Source organism: Cryptotermes secundus, unplaced genomic scaffold, assembly GCF_002891405.2.
Source record: "Cryptotermes secundus unplaced genomic scaffold, Csec_1.0 scaffold1443, whole genome shotgun sequence".
Classification (NCBI taxonomy): Eukaryota; Metazoa; Arthropoda; class Insecta; order Blattodea; family Kalotermitidae; genus Cryptotermes; species Cryptotermes secundus.
Genome location: NW_019729232.1, coordinates 228,573 through 248,932, shown reverse-complemented (window position 1 = coordinate 248,932; position 20,360 = coordinate 228,573). Strand labels below are relative to the sequence as shown.

At 46.4% G+C, this 20,360-nt stretch overlaps 1 protein-coding gene across 5 annotated transcripts in view; it reads right to left on the bottom strand.

Annotated features, from left to right (window-relative positions):
* LOC111865593 (putative polypeptide N-acetylgalactosaminyltransferase 9) overlaps positions 1 to 20,360 on the bottom strand; it is a 292,001-nt gene that overhangs the window by 105,254 nt on the left and 166,387 nt on the right. For all 5 annotated transcript variants that reach the window (XM_023853762.2, XM_023853761.2, XM_023853764.2 and 2 more), the window contains one exon: positions 19,745 to 19,781. The gene's annotated coding sequence lies outside the window, so the exon portion shown is untranslated. The remainder of the gene's footprint in view (positions 1 to 19,744; positions 19,782 to 20,360) is intronic.

Genomic DNA, 20,360 nt, shown 5'->3' with positions numbered 1-20,360 from the left:
GGCCTCATCCAGCGATGACCAATACCTCGATCTNCCCCCCCCCCCCCCCCCCCAGAGGCCGATACGATACATGAATAGAATCCACAGACTTTACTGAGGCCTATAATTCTATAAAAACCACGAACACCTAGTTCGTATTTCAGTTATTATAATGTAGCTTGCAAAGCCGTTACTAAGCAACGGCGAAGAGATAAGGAAATATACTAGAGCCGTTTCTAGGCAGCGGCTTGGTAAACACGTTCCCGCTGCAAAGGATACGCATGCAACAATAGAGGTACTGTTGAAAACGGTGTCTTCTACTAGGTCCATGCAAATGGGTTATAAGGAGGACAACTGAAACAAGAGGAGTTTAGTTGAAACAGAGCCGCAGTCCAAAGAGGACTTGAGCCCGGAAGCAGAGAAAGAGCCATTGCAAGAACCCGTTAAGAGGCAGCTACTAGTGAAGACACCACGGGCTGGAAAGGAATTAACGTGTGAGGTGGTGACCTGTAAAGTGTGGAGATCAGCGATGCCTGAGGGCCAGGTTCCCGTATTTATATTCCCCAGGCAATGGGTTCTCTTCAACCCAACCGGGTAACGCCGTTAGGGAAACAGCCCCTGTTTACTGCGAGAGCCGTACGGAACACAAAGGTACGAGTACACTCTGTGGACAGAATGCAGAGTTTTAGTGTGTTCAGCCCGTACCTCACAGGAAGTACATTACGTCACCACTACAAAGCCCAGCCGGCTAATGCTGTTTAGGGAAACAGTCGTTTACTGTGAGAACCGTACGGAACACACGGGTACGCTGTGTGGGCAGAATGCAGAGTTTTAGTAAGTTAGAGCAAATGGTACATATAGTAACCACTGGGCCTTAAACGGTTAGTGTGATGAAGGTAACACTTCCTGTGCACTTTTAGAAAGTTTCGAGTAATTTCTTAGTGGCTATGTAACGACGCTGTCAGCAATTCGGACTACAGCGTCCAGTGACTGGACGATCAGAGAATAACAAATTGGAGAAGCTGTGTGGAAGGCAGCGGTAAATGTGCAATTGTCCCTGCGCCTAATTAATTAAGCACTACGCCATGGAGGCGTATGGGGGAGTGGATGTATAGATCCACATTCTCTTGACCTCGGAACTTGGTGGAGGTGAGTGGTCAGGAATGAAACGGTCGTGACCTATTCGATATACATCCCGGTATCGGCTTAGAGGAACTGGGTAAAACGACGATAAATCATAGGGTGGTCAGTACTTACTGAAATACACAGCGGCCTCCGTAGTCTAGAGGTAACGTTCTCACCTCATGACTCGTAGTACGCGGGTTCAAATACCCGGCGGAGGTAGTCTAATTTTTAAGGGCGGAAAAATTCATGGAACAAGTCCTCCGGGAGGAACTTTAAGCCGTGGGTCCCGTGTCGTAGCTTTACGGCACGTAAAAGATCCTCATGTCTCCAAAGGAGGTCACTGAGCCAAATTAACGGATGTTTCCCGCCCAACAGCAGTCTCTAATACCTCTGGTAGATGGGGGAAGCATTATAGATACCTCTCAGCTAGTAGAGCCGGTCTCGCTGGCTGGGCGGGACTGATGGTAAGCACCAGTACCGGTAGGATATAGAGACTGGTAGAAATCATAGAGGGAAGCACAAAGGACAAATACATGTCTCAGTGCATGGGGAAACCCACCCTCTCCAATAACTAACTAACTAACTAACTAACTACTGAAATACACGGCGTATTATCCCACAAGACATTTTATATTACTTTCATCAGTGTGAGCACCTCAAGCATCCTGCAGAAACTGAATTCTATATAGGGAACATACGCCATGAGTTATGTGCCCCATTAAAATTAACAGCAGAGGCACAATGTCCCCCCCCCCCCCCGGTTCGCATCGCCGAACTTTGCTATTTGTAACTCGCGGGAAATTTTCCCCTTTAAAAACACCTTCTACTGGTCCACATTTTTAATACCGCGTGGTGCGGGAGGAAAAAAAAACTCTACAGGCGCCCAAAATGCCGGTGACGTGCAACAAAAGAGGCGCATTAATTAAAACTCTTTGTATTTGCGCTTGCAACATAAAAACTGCGTTTTTATGTGGGCCCTGTCTTGCGGAAAAAGACGTCTATTAAAATAACATCATTCGATATACACCGCGTGTGCCACGCCTCCCTTCGACAGTGCACGTGGGCAATGTTGATTTACCTGAGAGAAATGAAGTGAAATACCTGGGCAAAGCACATCAAAACCAAAAGAAAACAGCTCAACCAAAGAGCGAAACAAATGAACTGGCTGCTCGGAAGGAGACCAACACTATCAACAGAAAGCAACTCCTATCTAAAGCAGTACTCAAACCCTTACGGACCTATGGAAGTCAGCTATGGGGGACAGCCTCCAATTCCAACATGGAAATCTTCCAGCGCTTTCTATCCAACACCCTCCGATCCATGGTACGTAACAAGCACAGGATCCATGCAGATCTACAAAGGAACGCAGTGCTCAGTGACAGAAACAAGTGGAATGTCGAACACTTAAGAAAATCAGAAAGCCGCACCAATGCACTAGCAGCGAACCTTCTAGACAACAGCAGAACTACACAGTCCTGGCTCTACCAGACCCCAGTACAAGAACAAAATGATATCGAAGTGAACAAGTAAAATAATATACGAGTCACGCCACTGGGCACAACTCATTCACGAGACAGTACTTACTGAGCATGCGCAACCATTGCAGATTCTGCAGACTGTGTGCAATAAACGTGAGAAGTCTCTTCATACAGCAAAATGTTATTTTACTTGTACTGCCAAGTGCTTTATAATTACTAGACCATGAAGACGTATTGCGGAGTGGAGTTACAGCTTCACGTATTCTTAAACTCGGCACTAATTAGAGGTGAACGGACATGCCAATCTCAACCTCTTAACCCCGGGAAAAAAAGTCCCCCCGTTACCAACTATATGTGGCTGTGTGGACCCTAGAGTCTGCCTAGACACTATAGAGAAGAGGATAATATTAAAATGGAACTAAAAATATAAGGTGGGAACAGAGTTTGTCTTCCTCAGGAAAGCGACAATGACAGGTGAACAGGTAATAAACCCTCGGGTTGCATATAAGGCGGGTATTTTGTTGATTAGCTAAGCGGTTATCAGCTTCTGAAGGGCTGTGTTCAATGGAATAATCTGCTGATTTTACTGCGCCCATGCCACATGCTTATATCCTTCTTGCACCAAATTCCCCAGTTTCCGGTACCCCCTCGTCTCTCCATTACGTGCAAGAGCAGAAATGACTTCAGGTCGTTGCAAACCGCCGTGCTTTGCTTCGCTTTAATGTTCCCGGCCGACGGAGACAAGCATTAACTATGGCCAAGACCCCCCTGTGTTTGGGTATCAGTGCATAACGGTTGCTAATAGCAACAAGGATTCATTTCCTGATTGGTACACAACCGACATCAAAGCCTCGTTCTATACACTAAAACGTCCATTTTGTAATGGCCCAGGCTAATCAAAGTGTTTGTCGACCACCAGAACACGGCAGACGGTACGAGCAGAACACGGAACCGCAGTGCGTCTCAAATTAATGAAATATAATAAATAATAACGCACAAAACCTTAAATTTAAAAATAAACTAACAACACTCCAAAGCACACAATTTCTTACACTTAACTTCTAAAAGGTAAAAAGGTAAAGTTGTCCCTTTGCTTAACTAATTAAGCACTGCGCCATGTAGGCGTATGGGGGAGTGGATGTGCAGATCCATAACTTCTACTAAGAATTAAAATGTGATTTATTCCTTTCCGGGTTGTGTCTGAATTCTACAGCCCACAGAAAGGTGAGCTGTAGTTTCCAGGAAGACTACTCACTCAGGTCCACAGGCACTGCTGTTGGCATGTCTACACTGCGCCACTAAACACGCTGAACAGTAGCTACTGTACTGCACAGAAATCTTGAAGAGTACAGCATTCTGGGTTGAAACGCCGTATATATGGAAAGCAGTACGTTTCGGTGAAATACATCGCCTCCATCTTCAGTTGAACTTGTTGCCTGTTTCTGCTGTGGTTTTTTGCTTGGCTTACCCATAAATACTGAAAGTAGAGGTGATATGTTCCTCCGAAACGTCAGGCCTCATCTTACACACGCCGTATATCATCCTCCTTACAGTCACTGTCGTGTAAACTTTAAATCGAACATAATTTATCCTGTTTATCCTGAAATGTAATCCTGAAACCGATTTTATGCGCTTTTCTTTCGAGATTCTGAACACTTTCATTCGATTGCTATTCATGTGACCCGGCGACGGAAGTGGAGTGGCATGAAGCTCGCTCTGCATTATTTATTGATGACGTTCAATAAGTAACCGGCCAAGCAGCCGACGAGAGAGCAATAAGATGCAAGTTAAGAACAGGAACCTCTTTGAGATGTGACGTGCAGTTTGGCACACAGCTACTAATGCGTCGAAGCGACATGGTGCCTCCTTCTCTAGGGTAGTGTAAGTCGAAAATGGAAAGATGGTACAGGTACAGGAAGAGAGAGGGCTGAGATCGGAGCCATCGGCGAATCAATAGGAATAGGGGGGGGGGGAACAACAGGTAGGGAGAGGCCGGAGAAATAAGGTTAAGTAAACAACGGCCCTTTAAAGAGCCGTTTTCAAGGACTCGGTGAATGGGAGAAATAATGAAGACTGCCTGCCGTCTTCTGGGACGTGGCGCCGTGCAGATCCTGTGTCACAGTCACCGCCGTGCAAACCTCAGATGCTGGTTCTGTGCGAACCGACAGGCGGTGGCCGGAAGTTGGGAACAATCCCAGAAGGCAAGGAGCAGCATGTCCACCTCGAGTGCCGTCTAATTCCAGATCATCTGATTAAGTTTCATATTCATGAGGTGCAACTTACGCGCGCGGGCTAGCATGGCGGTAAGGATGTATTCAGCACTAATCTGGGGGTGGGACACACTGACACACTGAAACTCCTGGCAGTCTTCCTCGGTCTCTTCGGCTAAACGTAGAAAGATTATCTCGGTCCTTCCCAATGCATTCAGCAGCGATCAGCTTAACACTCCACGCTATGCAACCCGTGACACAAGACAGATGGGAGTAAAGCACCCATGAACACTCCGATATGCCCACACAAACCGAGAAACAGAACAGTGTACATCCCTGGTCTCCATAGCAACGCTTCCGGTTGTAAAGCGGAGTGTTTTTACCAAACGTCACAATGAGCTGCAATTCACGTTGTGGACGCTCCAAGTAAGTGTCCTCCATGTCATTACGTGGCCCGAACATGTGACAGGTGGGCAGGGGCCGACATGAAGCAGGGGCGTTGCGGTGCTTCCCCGTCGCCTGCCTCTACAACACCAACACTTGCGGGTAAAGTGTAAAAAGTGACGCTATCCCTGTAACAGGGCGTGGAGGCCCATAGGGTTGTGAGATGTCGACGCTCTCACATTTTCTACACTATCGGCTCATAGATGGCGGTGAGGTTGTCAGCCTTACGCGCCGGCCGTCTTTTACCCCAGGAAGATTCCAGATACACATTTGTTACAGGCTGAGTAGACCCCAGGGCCGCAGAACGGCTGGAAGGATTAGGTCAATTGAAAAATCCAATGACCTTATCGGGAATAGAACACTCGACCTTCCGGCTTGAAACAATTCCTCAACCAACGTTAAAGCAGGTGGTTGTGGTCTAGTGGTCAGAGTTCCTGGCTACAGATCCAGAGGTCTCTGGTTCGCTTCCCGGCGCTACCAGATTTTCTGAGAAGCAGTGGGTCTGGAACGGGGTCCTGAGAACCTCCTGACAAAACTGTGCCTCCCCCCCTTTCCTTCTACTGTTCCTGCAGGCATCAAAGGGATTTAGGTCAGTGCTGCTCTGAGGCTCAGCAAAGAAACGTCGCGCCGTTTTAATTATCCTTGTGTGACGGTGTGGCCTATCCCTCAGGGAATTACTCGCGGTCTCTCTGGTCCAGATGGGAAGCTGCGAGATGAGGTTTGGTGCGGCGTGAGGCTCTGATCTCTCATCCGGCAGACGGACCCTTGACTGAATTGGAGCTGCGAGGCACAGACAGCTAAACGCATCAACTACATCAGCTACTTGCAGGGCAGGGCACAGTAAACATGAGGACTATTTCATGTTCTAGCCCAAGCGCCCTGTAAATTAATAATAATAATAATAATAATAATAATAATAACAATAATAATAATAAATTGATTTCGCTTCTTGGAACTTAAGTTTAATCTAAATAGTATTCAGAATTTCAGTTCCTACCTCTCCGGTCTAGAAAACCGAGATTAACGGTCGTGGGGATCCGTTGGGCTGACCACGCGACACCCTCTATCCGCAAAAGTTGGCACTAACTTCTCCGACAGGCGGCGGTCGCTCGGTCGGCATAGTTCGCTTGCGGAATACAGGCCACGGACTTTGTTTTGTTTTTGTTCCTACCTCAGGTAAATTATTTCTCATTTCTGTCACTTCGCTCTTTCGTGTTTGAAGAAGAAGCTGATGATGATGATGATGATGATGATGAGTGAAGAGAAAGTGGGATGGAGCAGTGAGACACACTACATTCGGGGAGGGGGGCAGAAAACGTTTTCTGGTGTCCAAGTTCCGAGGCAGCGCCCACTTGGCCCTCTGGCAGTGGTATGCCTGACAGGAAGCAAAGAAGGTAAAGCATTAGAATGTGGACTTTGTGCTCAGCAGAGGCAAGACGTTGATCTGGGGCTTTACACAGTACGGCCGCATGTTTTATATTAACGTCGGAAAGAGTCCCGGTCGGACCCCCTCCATGTCNGAACTGGGTTCCCGACCCGCATGGTCAAGGGACATACGGCTCAGGTCCCACCCAACCTCCTATCCAATGGGTACTGAGGATCCTTCCCCGAGGGTAAAGCGGCCGGGCCGTGAAGCTGACCGTCACTTCCAACTATTGCCGCGGTCAATAAAACATGATCCAAACCTCCACTCCTCCATACATCTTCATGACGTAGTGCTTAATTAGTTAAGTACAAGGAAAACCATTTTTACCTTTAATTTTGAAGCTGATCTATATAATATTAAATAAGTAAGTTCCTTCCGCACAGAAAACGTTTATCTTCACATTCAATTAATCCTCTGAAACCTGATATTAAGTAAAGCAATATTTACATTGCCACGTAATAGAGCGTGACCAGAGACGGGGTTAAGACTGGCAATCGGATTTATTGAACTCTCAAACAACCCGTGACTACAATTTACAAAGCACTATCACACACAGACGTGTTCTCAGTGACGGTCTTAACATCACTGTCTGGTAAAGTCTTCCTCTGCTTCAGGGCTCACGTCCTAGCAGGCTGGCGCCCATCTCACACCAATCTCCTACTCTTCTAACTGCCGTCTCAGGACTGTCCCGTAATGGCAGCCGGCCCTCGTTATATAGCCTCGGCACAGACCGCAGAGAAAACACCGCTTCCAGCAGTTACTCCACTGTTGAGTGTTACACAGCCGTTACCTAGCAAAAGCGGTTTATCTGGCTCCACAGTTCTTGTTTTGATCAAATATGCCACAACATATTTTGATTCGGTTTTTGCCTCACAGAAAACACTTCCCATCCTCCTTGCCTCTAACTTTACAGTTTCTGGAGAGGAGTCTGACGGGGGGGGAGCCAGATGCGCGGTGCGATGTGTTTCTTGGCGACGGCAAGACGCCCCCCCCCAGCTCTCCCACAGGTAATTACGTTTCCCTGCAGCCAGTGCTCCTATGCAGATGCTGATGGACACGACCACGTGTCGGCCAAATAACTAATCGCCCCCTCCTCAACAAGAACCGGGGAGGGGAGATGTTTCGGGGCGCCCACACCAACTCCATCTGGTTCATACCGGCGCAGCAACACAGAAAGTTCTTCTGTATCTATTTCCTCCTGCTTTTCCTCGCTTTTCGCTTTTTCTTTCGTTTGTTTTCTTCCTTCTGCATTTATTTGCCGTTAACAATGTAACGTCCGCTGAGAATTCAACGGGAAGGTCCATCATTCCACTGTCAGCTTTCCAGTCCTACATGTTATCGAATGATACGTCGAGGCCGACGTTTAGCTCCACCTCCCATCAACAGCACGATCAAATAGTCAGTCCTAAACCATCTCCCATGTATAACATATTACATTTCACATACCCCATTCAAAAGATATCAATACTCACAGAATAGACACGATATACTCAAACGACTGCTCACTTGTTCGTGACCTGCTACATAAGTTTCTCAAACTTACATAACGATTACGTATATAAAGATTATATATTTATTTTACACGTTTTAGTGTGTGGCCCAAACAAGGGTGGATAAGAAAATTTCTGAAAGTAGGCCGCGAAGTAGAAGTATAAATGCCTACCCTGATATAGCCATACGATGGGGAGAATGATTTGCGAGATCTTCAATTGAATAAGTGGAGTCTAAAGGCAAATAGCGGAGAAGAATGGCCACGAAGAACGAGGCCCATACGGTAAAGAGGGCAGTGAGTTAAGGACAAGGAGAACCAATTACGTGTCGCTATTTGCCAGTATTGACCGGGACTCGCAACCGGAAGTGCCAGTACAGAAGCATCACAGCTATGTATTCACGAGGTTCCGGCAGAGCGACTGTAATGGCAAAGAACTGTCGTGAGTTTCCTCAGTCTCTGCTGCCAAATGTCTGGATAATGCCTAAAATCGCAGGCTTCCTTCTGCATTTCCAGTTCATTACAGCAAACCGTCGCTAATCCGGGAAGTAGGACATAATCCAGAGTAGCAAAAAAAAATACCCAAAAAAAAAAGCTTATAACACAAACAAATGGGAAATTTAATGGCATTAGCAATGCCGATGGAAATACAAATATCACTCTAAAGCCTTTAATTAAAAACTATAAAAAGATAATGCATTTATTTTATACTTGCTTTTGGACGTAATAATGCAGGTTTGAAGAAACTCTCAAGTTTTGTCTGAACAGACAAGTGACTCATCTGCCTTCCTAAGTGCCACGTGTCTTTTAAAATGTGTACTGAACTGCGAACAGAATTTGTCATTTTCCATATTTTGACGCGGATTAACTGAAACCGGATTAGCGGGGGTTTCCTGCTTTCACTAATCGGCCTGTCACTTTGCGCTCTACACCATGAGCTACCGATAAATTCGTTGTCGTGGTTCACCGACGTTTCGGAGTATCACATGACCTCCATATAATCCTTCACTGTGTGCATCCCAGTAACTATGTATTTCCTCCGTCCTCCTGTTCCTTCCTGCCTCACGAATCTCTCCAACACTTCATTAGTTCAAAGCGCGTCTCCCGTCAACTTACAAAGTAAAGCTCGTTCTGCCATCTGTTATCATTCGTCCGCACCACGTCAAAGGAACAAAGCCTCCAGCTTGCCACCGATTCCACGTCTTCTTCCAGCAGGGAGTTAATTTACGATAAACGGTAGTACAGCTACATCCGTACAGATACGTCACTGATTCCGCGGTTGTGGGAACACCGCATTCTAAATCAGAGCCGACGCGTAACTTTGTTGTGATTAGGAGGTGACGTATGCCGGTCATGCTCTCAGTTCCTTGTTGCTTCGCAAGACTGCGTCTTATGCAAATACTGTAAAGGCTTCTGTGTGCAGTGGGAAAATGTATTCACCTACACATCAAACGCTACCTAGCGTCAGCCTCCTGAACTAGGAGGGGGGGGACGTTTCCACTGTATTTAGCCTAACCGGCAGCCAAGCACGATAAATCGGGGGTAAAGAAATAATCAGATTGTGGAGATGCAAATGAGGCTAAACGCTGAGCTGAATCACCCTGTATAATGGAATTCAGGTTATCAGAGCGGACACTATAAAGAGTATTCTTTGAAGTGGAAGTTTGTCGGTGTTCCGAATCAATGCACTGCCTCCGTCTTCAAGGAAGAAGAGCAGGCCTCGCAACCAGCAGGCCAAACGTCGGCAAAACTCTACAACATTACAAGGGGTCACACGCCAGAAGACACTGCTCTTGGCCCTGGATACGTGTAGACTTCACTGACGAATCGATAAACGCGCACGCTTCACGCTCACACGCGTAATAGGGGAGGACGGGGCATCTCCGACATGCAAGGTAATTTCGTCTTGACTGTTGCTAAGTGTGGCCCGTTTACGGGCTATACAGCCGAGTGGACATGTCTGCGAGCAGCGTGGGGCGGCAGCTTGCCCCCCCCCTTCTCTCTCTCTCAATACAAGCAGCGGTGCATCCGCTCACAGCCTACGTAACAGTGAGCATCTCACGGCAACAGCTCAGTAAGATCACTTCTCCCCATTTTCACCTCATGACGGAAGCAAATCCAGTTTCCGAAACATCGAATAATTTACATCTACCCAAGGCGACTGCCACAATCCGACATAATTTCAAATGAACAAGAAGTTCTGGGAAGAACTAATCGTCTGCTTTCCTTTGATACAACACCAGCCACAGAGAAAAATACGTGTCCAACAATTCCATTTCTGTGTGTATTCGTTGCCGCGGGAAAGTGACGCTTCTCTGACTGCATTATTCCGGCTTACAGGCGTCACGTCGCATGTTACATACGTGGTTGTACGGTATTGTAAAGGCCGCATCTTCTGGCTCCGCTATTTCGGCTTTCAGGACTTGGGGGGGATACGTAGAGATAGCAAGGAGGCCCCATAAGCCTCCTATTGTGTTTTCAAAATAATGAGAGTACGTTAAAAGCTACATAAGTGACATACAGTGCGAAGATTTTGAAATTACTTGGCACCGAACAGACTGATCTAGAGATGCAATCCTAGATATGCATTCGTCAGGTACTCGGTTCGAATCTATGCTGGGATATTACCTATCCTGACTGAGGTTTTCGTGATAGCGCCAAGCCTCTCCAAGGAAATTCTCGAGCAGTAACTTGATTTCACCACAGCAGTTTCCTTACAAATCCGTTCTAATTCATCAGTCACTCTACCATCTAACGTCACACAAGCTAGCTACTGAGAGCGTTGTTAAATAACCAATTTCAAAGTTACGTCAGCACTGCAGACAAGAGGGGCAAGAACTTCATGGCACGCGCTTGTTGCGTCTACTGTACTTACTCATGGAGCCGAGCCCTTCTGGAGGAGCCGCCAATTCTGCAGCTACTCAAGAATTTCCCAGTATTTTATGGAACCCGAAGGTTCATCACCGTGTTCACAAGAGCCCTCCACTGGTCCCTATCCTGAGCCAGACCAATCCAATCCATACCATCCCATCCTATCTTGCGCCTACTATAAACTTAATTTCATTTTTTATTCTCACTGGCGGAAGATTGTTGCAAGTTCTTGCACAAAGCTGACCTGATGCTTCCTGTTCTTGAAGAGCGCTCATTCTGCCGCTGTTGCACCCATCGGCATGTGTCAGCAAAGCCTGGGACCCACATTCCTCAGTAACAGCTCTCTCTGAAGCAGCTTGAGGGTGGTTTCAGTAGTTCAACGGAGAACAGAACAAATGTGGTTAAGACACTTAAACATAGGTTACCTTGGCCTGATATTTATGCGCCGACTTAGCAGCTGAGTTTGGGGCAGTATTGGTAGTATCATCTGCTTCAAGAAATGCATTTTATGGAACACGAATACAATAAGTACACGTCTAATAATTGTCTTAATAACAACTGTAATAAAATATATAATTATCCTCAGCTAAGTGTTTTCTTCACTGTTGGAGCTCAAGTTCCCTCAATATGCCCATATTCCCCCACCTTCCCCTAAATGTAATGTACTTCTGTCATTAATCATAGCACAAAAGGCCAAAATAAACTTCTTTGGGGAACACAAATTCGATTCAATCAGTGTCTAGCCTCTTGATACTGTCTGCTTGCAGGCCTTGACCTGCNCCCCCCCCCCCGTTTCTGCAGACAGATGTGAGGACAGATTATGAAGGTAGTTCTGGTCGCGCCTGCCACGTGCTGAGGAGAGCCAAGACGTCAGGCAGTAAGGCTACTGTAATGTCGCCTGTCTACACAGACCGCTTCTCTGGCACCACAATTCTTGCTCTCAGCAAATATGCCACAATATCTTGATTTTATTTACTCTTGTAATATACAGACAGGCAGTGTACACACTGAGACTCGAACCGCAGACCCACAGCCACGGAGTGCGAATGGCTACATCCACCCGTTGTCACCAGAAATGTCGACATCAACACAGCCATACAGGTCTGAAAGCGGAAACTGAATTTGGGGACGCAGAACGTATGAGTCCGAAATTGCATTATCAGCCACAACCGCGGAGTATACTTAACAGTGTGCAACATGCTGAAATCTAATTTCCCGCTCATCAAATAATGCAACAACTGCGTCCCCTGAAGCGAAATGAGGGCCAGAAATGGGTATTGGGGGGGAGGGGCATAGTATGTCGACAGCCAGACACGTCAGCTTCGAATGCAGATGACGCCCAGGACCTGAGCAATGCTCACTAGCCTGGGTGTTAGTGACCAAATTTGTTGATTCCCGTTAGATAGCAAGTTCTGTGAACGTTTGTAGACAACAGGTAGAAGAATTTTGAATTTTTTCTCAATTAATGTCGAATTGTATAATTAGAAATAAAAATAATTGTGATCTTTACAGCGGAGATTCAATTCTTATCAGTCTAAATGGAGAGCGCTGCCTGAGAAGCACGCAGTGGCGGCTTGGGATTTGCATATAGTCTCAGTATTTGCTTGAAGACAGAGGGTAAAAACAAAAAAACCTATGCAAGATGGCCGGTCGCAGGAACTTCCGGATTTGTACTTACATCTAGCGAGCAGGCCGGCAACTAACCGATATAGAAGTTTCCTGAGGTTTCCCTAACAACTGTGCTGCTGCTACATTTATGGCAAAAACACAGGACACTGGTAATAACAATACATTAGGTATAATTATACTCTGGTTATGAAATGGACGAGGAAAAAATCCGCAAAAAGCTCACAAAATATTGAGCATGGGGGGAAAAAAGTTAATTTACAATTACAGACTTCGTACCTCACAGGAAACGCACTTCAACTCCATAAAAACTACAATCTGTTAATGCTGTTAGGAAAACAGCCGCAGTTTGTTGTAAGAACCGTATGGAACGCACACAGGAGCGCGCGTCTGTGCTCTGAGAGGGTTAAATTGAACATAACGAGACACAAACAAGGGGCTCAGTACAATAATTACGACGCCTCCGCCCTCGCGGCATGTCTTTTCAACTCGTTCCTTGAAAAGAAATCTGACTTAAAATTGCGAGAGACGAAAGTCGCCATTCCGTGTCCTAATTAGACGACTTCCCGCCATATAACAACTGACGTGAGCACCGCACAAGAGACAAAACAAAAGCCGGTCACAATGCGCCATATTTTACAGTCATTGTACTAATTAGAGACTTTTAATTAAAATTTACACAAAGAAACATTTCAAACGAGATATGAGCATTTATTGTTCTGCAAATGGAACTCATTACTAGGTAAATGCAGACGTTCAAAAACAGGAACGATCCATACATCTGAAGGATGAGGGGCTGCAGAGGTACAAAAAGCAAATATCCCCCGCCCCCCTTATTTGAAGCGTTCCTCGGAGACAAAAATATAAATAGTTCGTATGCAACAGTTACATCAGAAATTTTTGTGGAACCAGTGTAACAGTCGCTGCCTCTTCAACGGGAAAGATTCGTCAGTTCTGTCATTAAATTCCCGTTATCCTGTACTCCTTTGCAGTCCTACGTGCTATTGCGTGATGCATCGAGGCTGACGTTCAACGCCATCTCCCGTAATACTGTCACGATTCTGAGTGTGAATGGGGTTTGTATCGTTTACTGGATTTGCTGAACACTAATAGATCGTAACTACAAGTAACTACAGCGTTATCACTAGTTCACGTACTGTACAATTCACCAAAGCCACGCGCTGAGTCCTTCCAGTCTGCTTATCTTCACCAGACGTTGCTAGGTGGCGGCTACAACAGCGGACATTTCCCTTTCTCTGGTTTCCCGGACTATCGTCGTGCCTCAGCTACCAGCTTCTAACATCAACAGCTCACAATCCCTGAACTGCTGCAGTACTCTCTCACTCACTCGCCTTCACTTCACTCAACTGAACTACAGTCGCTCCACTGTCCTGCTTAGAATATCTAGGCACGGACAGCACAGAAAATACCGTTCCTTTGTTGTCGTAGCCACTGTTGCGTTCGCAGCCATCCGCGCGGACCACGCAGAAAATACAGCTTTCCAGCAAGTCCATTAGCGCGTGTAATGAATCCGTTGCCTAGCAACAGGCGTTGCTTACACAGTCATTATTTAGCAAAGGGTCTACATGCTACAATATGCATAAACTGCCTCCTTTATGTACCATACCACACTTCATATAAGCACACCAAAACAGTATCAGCATCCTCAGAACAGATAAGATGCATAGGAACAAAACAATGCTTGCTCGTTCGCGACTCTCTGCAAGGCAGAAGTTCATGTGATATAAAACGCTCAACAATTCGTTCTTATGGGAACCCAAAATCGAGCACTTCCAGAGTATTCATCTCACCGTTACATTTCATATTACTCTGACATACCTGCAGGATCCCACACCTCGATATTGTGACAGATTTACGTGTCTCCGGTACCCCTTAATCAGAAAGAGGTTTCTGGAATTCCTTCTGCCTGTCTGTCGAAATGCCCGTACCCGTATGCAAGTACATGCGCCGCCCTGGCGCCATAAAATAGTCGGCATTTATGGGTTCATCAACAGATCAAGAAACTTGCGTCCCTCAAATAAATAAATAAATAACACAGCTATCCCTGTAACAGGCCGTGGAGGCAGAGAGGGATGTGAGACGTCGAGGCTCCCACATTCTCTATACAATCGGCTCGCAGCTGGCGATGAGGTCAGCCTTACGCGCCGGCTGCCCTTTACCCCCAGGAAGATGCCTGGTGCTCATTTCTGTTAGAGGCTGAGTCGACCTCAGGGCCATAGTGCGGCTGGAAGGATTATGTGGGCAGAATGCAGTATTAGTTTTAGTGTGGTAAAGCAGGTGGTATATATAGCAACCACTAAGCTTTAAAGGGATCATTCGAGCATGGAAAACGACCTAGACATAAATTCTGCCTCTACCATCGAACCCAACACTCGTGCACATACATACCGAGGGGTGCAATGGCTCCCTTCAGAGTAGGGGGATGCCATACTGAGCTATTCCACCCCACACCCCTCATAATTCTGATAAAAATTCATCCACCCCACAGTGGAAGATATTCAAGGCATCGAATGGCATAGTTATAATTCCGGGAGCAAATGGGAGAGCGCGCGCTGGCCTCACGGGAACAGCGCCCGCTCAGACAGCAAATCCCAATTCGATTACATTCAGTGATCTAATACGTCGTTACCTATGTATCGGAGAAAACTGTTGCTTCCATCTTCAGGATTCAAGACCATCAGCCTACACCCCCCTCAGAATTTAAAATAACGCATTTTACGCATCAAGGCCAGCTTCAAAGTACCAGCTACATCCGATATTATCAGATGAAGCAGACAACCAGTCTCTTCGGTTCAATCGGCTTAGAAAGTATTACAGCGAAGTCCGGGTTCTCCCCCGAACGTCTTGACGCGATAAGTTTCCAGGTCCCCGCTGTAATGACGACAACAGAAACTGAATGTGGCCGTCATAGAGGAACAAGTCATGCCTCTGCTGTAACGACACATTTCCCGCCGACTTAGACTTCCAGAGTTACACATGTCCTGCGAAAGTGTATCGCGTGTTGCAGTCTCTCAGATACTAAGGAGCTTAGTGTTGCACCTGGAGCGACAGCGCAGAAGTAGTCACCTTTGTTTTCAAGCATACATGCTGTGGTACGCCGCGCGAGAGCTCAAGTGGTTAGTCGCTGGCTTCCCACCGTGGCGGCCCGGGTTCGATCCCGGGTCTGGTTAAGTGGGATTTGTGGTGGACAAAATTGGCGCTGGGACAGGTTTTCTCCGAATACTTCGGTTTCCCCTGTCAATCTTCATTCCATCAATTGCTCCACAATCACCCTCACCTATCATCTGGTGCTGGTACAATAGGCCAGAAGTGGCCGCAGTACACTGGACTAGCAATAAAAAACATGGAGTCTACTGTTCTAGGGGCCCTGCTCCTGAATAAATGTTTAGCCTGTAGAAATGAAGTTGAAACCTAGAGAGAGAGCTGTTTTAGTCTGCCACCGTACAGACTGTACCAAGCACAGTTTGCGAAACACAAAGTCTATAAACGTTGTCAAATCAACCCCTTTGTAAGTGTTAGCATTTTAATCACTCTGTAGAACTACCGCATTTCTCAGAGTTTAAGATACTTTCCAGACACTTCTCGGAGAGACTGAGTAGAGCCACGACAGAAAGACATGCGAGTCCATAGCAACCACCAAGATTCGAATCCGGCACATCGCAAATACAAATCTTCAATGTTACCTCTGCAATAACCCGCTCGTCATGCTTAACACCTTGCAACTTCACTAAGCAGCCCCAATTATCACGTACGCCGCCCGGGCTTGGACACCCCTGGCCACAATATGCCTCTAACGCCATCTTCTCGTGCGCCTTTGTGAAGAGATCTTCCTTACAAGATGGCGGGAGGGTGAGCATGGATGTGATTGTTATACCCCCACCCCTTGCGGCTCTTGGGGAGAAAAAAATGGTTGAAGGGTTTGATTTGGATGTCGGCTGTGATTGGGGACGGGGGAGGGGGTGAATGCATAATCGGAGCTTGCAATGTCAGCAAGGTTCAACAAAGCGAGATGGGAGATACTATTGTGGAACTTAATGCAACTGGAATGATTTTCTGTTGCTATCTCTACTGCTAGATACAAATTGAATAAATTTTTACAAAGTATAGGGTGTGGTGGTAACTATTTGTACCACTTGTGCTTACTCTTTAAAGCAAACTAGTTACCACCTACTTCAACAAGTGGAAGCTCTGCATTCTACCCACAGAGTGTATCTGTGTGTTCCGTATGGTTCTCACAGTAAACAGCGACTGTTTCTCTAAACAGCATTAACCGGTTGGGCTTTGTAGCGGAGAAGTGATGTGTTTCCTGTGAGGTACGGACTGAAATGCTATATGTTATTTTGATTAAAGGAGAATAAAGAGGGACGTTACCTGAGATACACACCTCTTTTCGTCATCAAATTGACAAGAGCGAGGACATGTACTCCAGCGTGGGGCACACAGCATTACAATTATATTCAGCTTGCTACCTCATAACCCTTGACGTTAGATTACTCACCATACAAATCTCTTAGCAAAAGCCGAAGGCACAGTGAGCGCGTGGTCTGCACTCAATTCTTGGCCACGAGACCGCCTGATATAGACTCTGATCTTTCCTGGTTTCTCTCAGTTCCTAAAAGGAAATTACACCGCCTTGGCCTCCTTCCAGATCCCTTTCAATTCGCTCACTCTGACCACTGACGTCACTTCATTTAACGAGGCGTTGAACACTGGACGAAGGTACGTAGCGGGAGGCGGTCGTGGCCTGAACTGAGTAATACCTGCGGATGGAGCGTCAACCAGTACAGTGGATCTCAGGGCCAGGAGAAAGAGAGTCGTTGCATAAACACGTACGCGAAGGCGGGCGTATTGCTGCATGACGCGGATTCCATTTCTCACGTTTTGTTTCTCCCGATATTCTACTGGGCCTAACTGACACGTCTCTCGGGCTCACTCAGTTGATACGCGGTCCTATGCTTACAGGCGCAGTAGTAGAGTGCACAACAGTTGTACCAACGTGGAGCCATGTACTGAGGCTACTTCATATACAGGGCAGGCAACCTTACGGAAGCAAAGTCCCTATGTGTTCAGCGAGATCTCCGGTGATTCCCGTCGTACGTTGGAAACAGAATCTGGTGACTCTCTGATGATCATGATGATGTATTGATCTACGTCAGTACCTCATGACGACCTCAACCTCAAAGATATTGTGGCATGTAGATCCGTCGCTAGGGAACAACGGCAAAATAAGCAACAATACAACAACCGCTACTAAGTAAAGGCTCCGCAAACAAGCCTGTTTTCAAGGCAACAATTGCAATATAAGAGACGGTGTTTTCTATGCGGTCCGTGCCGAGATGTTACACAACGGGCAGTTATGAGAGCTGAACTGTTGGTTGGTGAGTTTGTGGGTCAGATAACTGCTGAGGTTCAGCTGTTGTGAGAAGGTGACAGCTGAGGCCGGGGAGAGTTCGGAAACCCTGAAGGTGAACGTCCGCCATGACAGTATTTTAGACGCAGTTTAATAAGGTGGCACTTTCAGCATGGAACGTTTTCAACATTGGTTCAGTTATTGCAAGAGCTTTTTGCATATGGCCGACAGAACCTTCGTTTTGTACACACGCGGCAAGGGTAACAGAACTGTAATGATGAGAACTGCTGACAAACAGAATGTGTACACGCCAATATTTCTGATGTGCTTATATATGTCTACATTAGAGCCCTATATACAGACGGGATATCTGGAACCAAAAGCAGGTGCCTTTCCGGCATTAATTATCTCACGGAACGTCTGACATTGACGTCAACATGTATATCTCTTTAATTCTATTGTAATTCCCGTTGAAAATGCAATGGAGAATCACTTCATTTCGCTCCGTTGCTCCACTTCCCCATTTCTCCCTAATTTCCTTCCCGTCATTTACATTTGTCTGTATTACAGTCATCCATCTCCTCCATCTCCTACACGTTGAATCAACGTGGCGTTACAGGTGAACATCTGAATACCAGCTGCGCTGAAACATCCGCGACATCTCTTGGCGCAAGCAAACACAGGCTAGTGTGGGAACTACAAAGATGTGCGTCGCTTGCCTTTGGTTTGTATACATGCGGCCAGGGTTACAGCGAAGTCAGACAGAGCCCTCTGTGTTGGTGACAGCGGTCTGTGGCCTATGAATTAGGGGCACACGTATTGTTTGTGTTCCGGTTCATTTGACGTGTCATTGGCAAATAGTCTGCTTCTCTTTGTACAGACTTCTGTGAACACAATTCGCAACTAATTCTGTTTGACATCTGTGCTACTGCAGCCGACTGTACAGTCCGTCTATTAATGAAACTACTCAGTCGAATTGGGTGTGACGACCGACGGTCAGTCGGCCAGTCTGTCTTGGAATAAAGCATCCGGCTGGGCTTACGGCCAGATTTTTATTACTGTCAGAGAGTTGGGGGGTTTGCTGCTGTGGAGCGCTCTCTCTGACGAGAGGACGGGTCTGTCGTTTACAATTGATGCTGGCCCTTGCCAGCGCAGTCATTCTTGGGTCCGAGTTCCGCGGGACTAGCGACCATATTTTACTGTCTCAAATTCGAGACCCACACTTTTTGCCGCCGCTTATGACTCGCAGGGCTACGTTGCAAGTATTCAAACCCGCATCCACACGGAATTGAAACCATCTACGAGTATTTACTAAACTGATTACAGAAAAACCATTAGGAACGGGTTAATTCTGTTTAGGAAAACAATCCGTGAAGATTACTATCACCCGGAATATGGCGCTGTTTAGGCTGCTAAACAGGTACCAATGTTTCGAATGAATCTGCTACCTCCATCTTCATATTTATAGCAAATATTAGACAGACGACAGCAGTAATTATAGTTACAGCTGTGAGAAGCTCTAGATCTCACGAAACAATCACTGTTTGTTTCAGAATCACAAGCAATACATGAGTATTTACTGTGAGCAGAACATACGGTTTCTTTTATGTTAAAGCTTGTGGTACTTACAGTTACCATTAGATGTGAAGGGGTAACGCTGATTTCTAAATGTTATTTCCGTTCCTCTATTTTTAACAGCATTCGTTTACAGATATTTTGACTCACCCTATAGCTGATGTCTGAATGCACTTTCCACGTCGCTCTGAAACAAACAGAACAGAAGAAATGACTACATCAGTTGCCATAGCAACAAGACAGTTTATAGGACATCGGTGCGAGTTTACTGAGATCCTAAGCCTTTCATCTGTCTTGACTGTCAGGACGCCCTCTGCATCACACACGTCTGTCCGTCCGTTTCAGCATCACAGTTATACCAACATTACACCACTAAAGGACATGTTATAGTTATACTCTTAAATTTGATTCCATTAGTAACAATAGAATGACGCCGTGCGAAATTCTGAGGTGGAAGTAGCATTTAATGTAGGGTCCTACAATTCAGTATTGTAATACACGTTACAGCCGGTCACGGTAGCCGAGCGGTCTAAGGCATGTACTGTCTTCGCTCGATTGGAAACCGGGATCGTGGGTTCGAATCCCACTCAGGGCATGGATGTTTAGTTTGTGTGTGTGCGTTTTTCTGTGTCTGTGTACAGGTAGAGGCCTTGCTACGAAATGATCACCCGCCCAAGGAGTCCTACCGAATGTGTAAGATCTAGAAAAACCGAAGTGAACGGAGAAGTTCATGGACGTAGGCCTAGGCCCACTGGGGCTGTAGTGC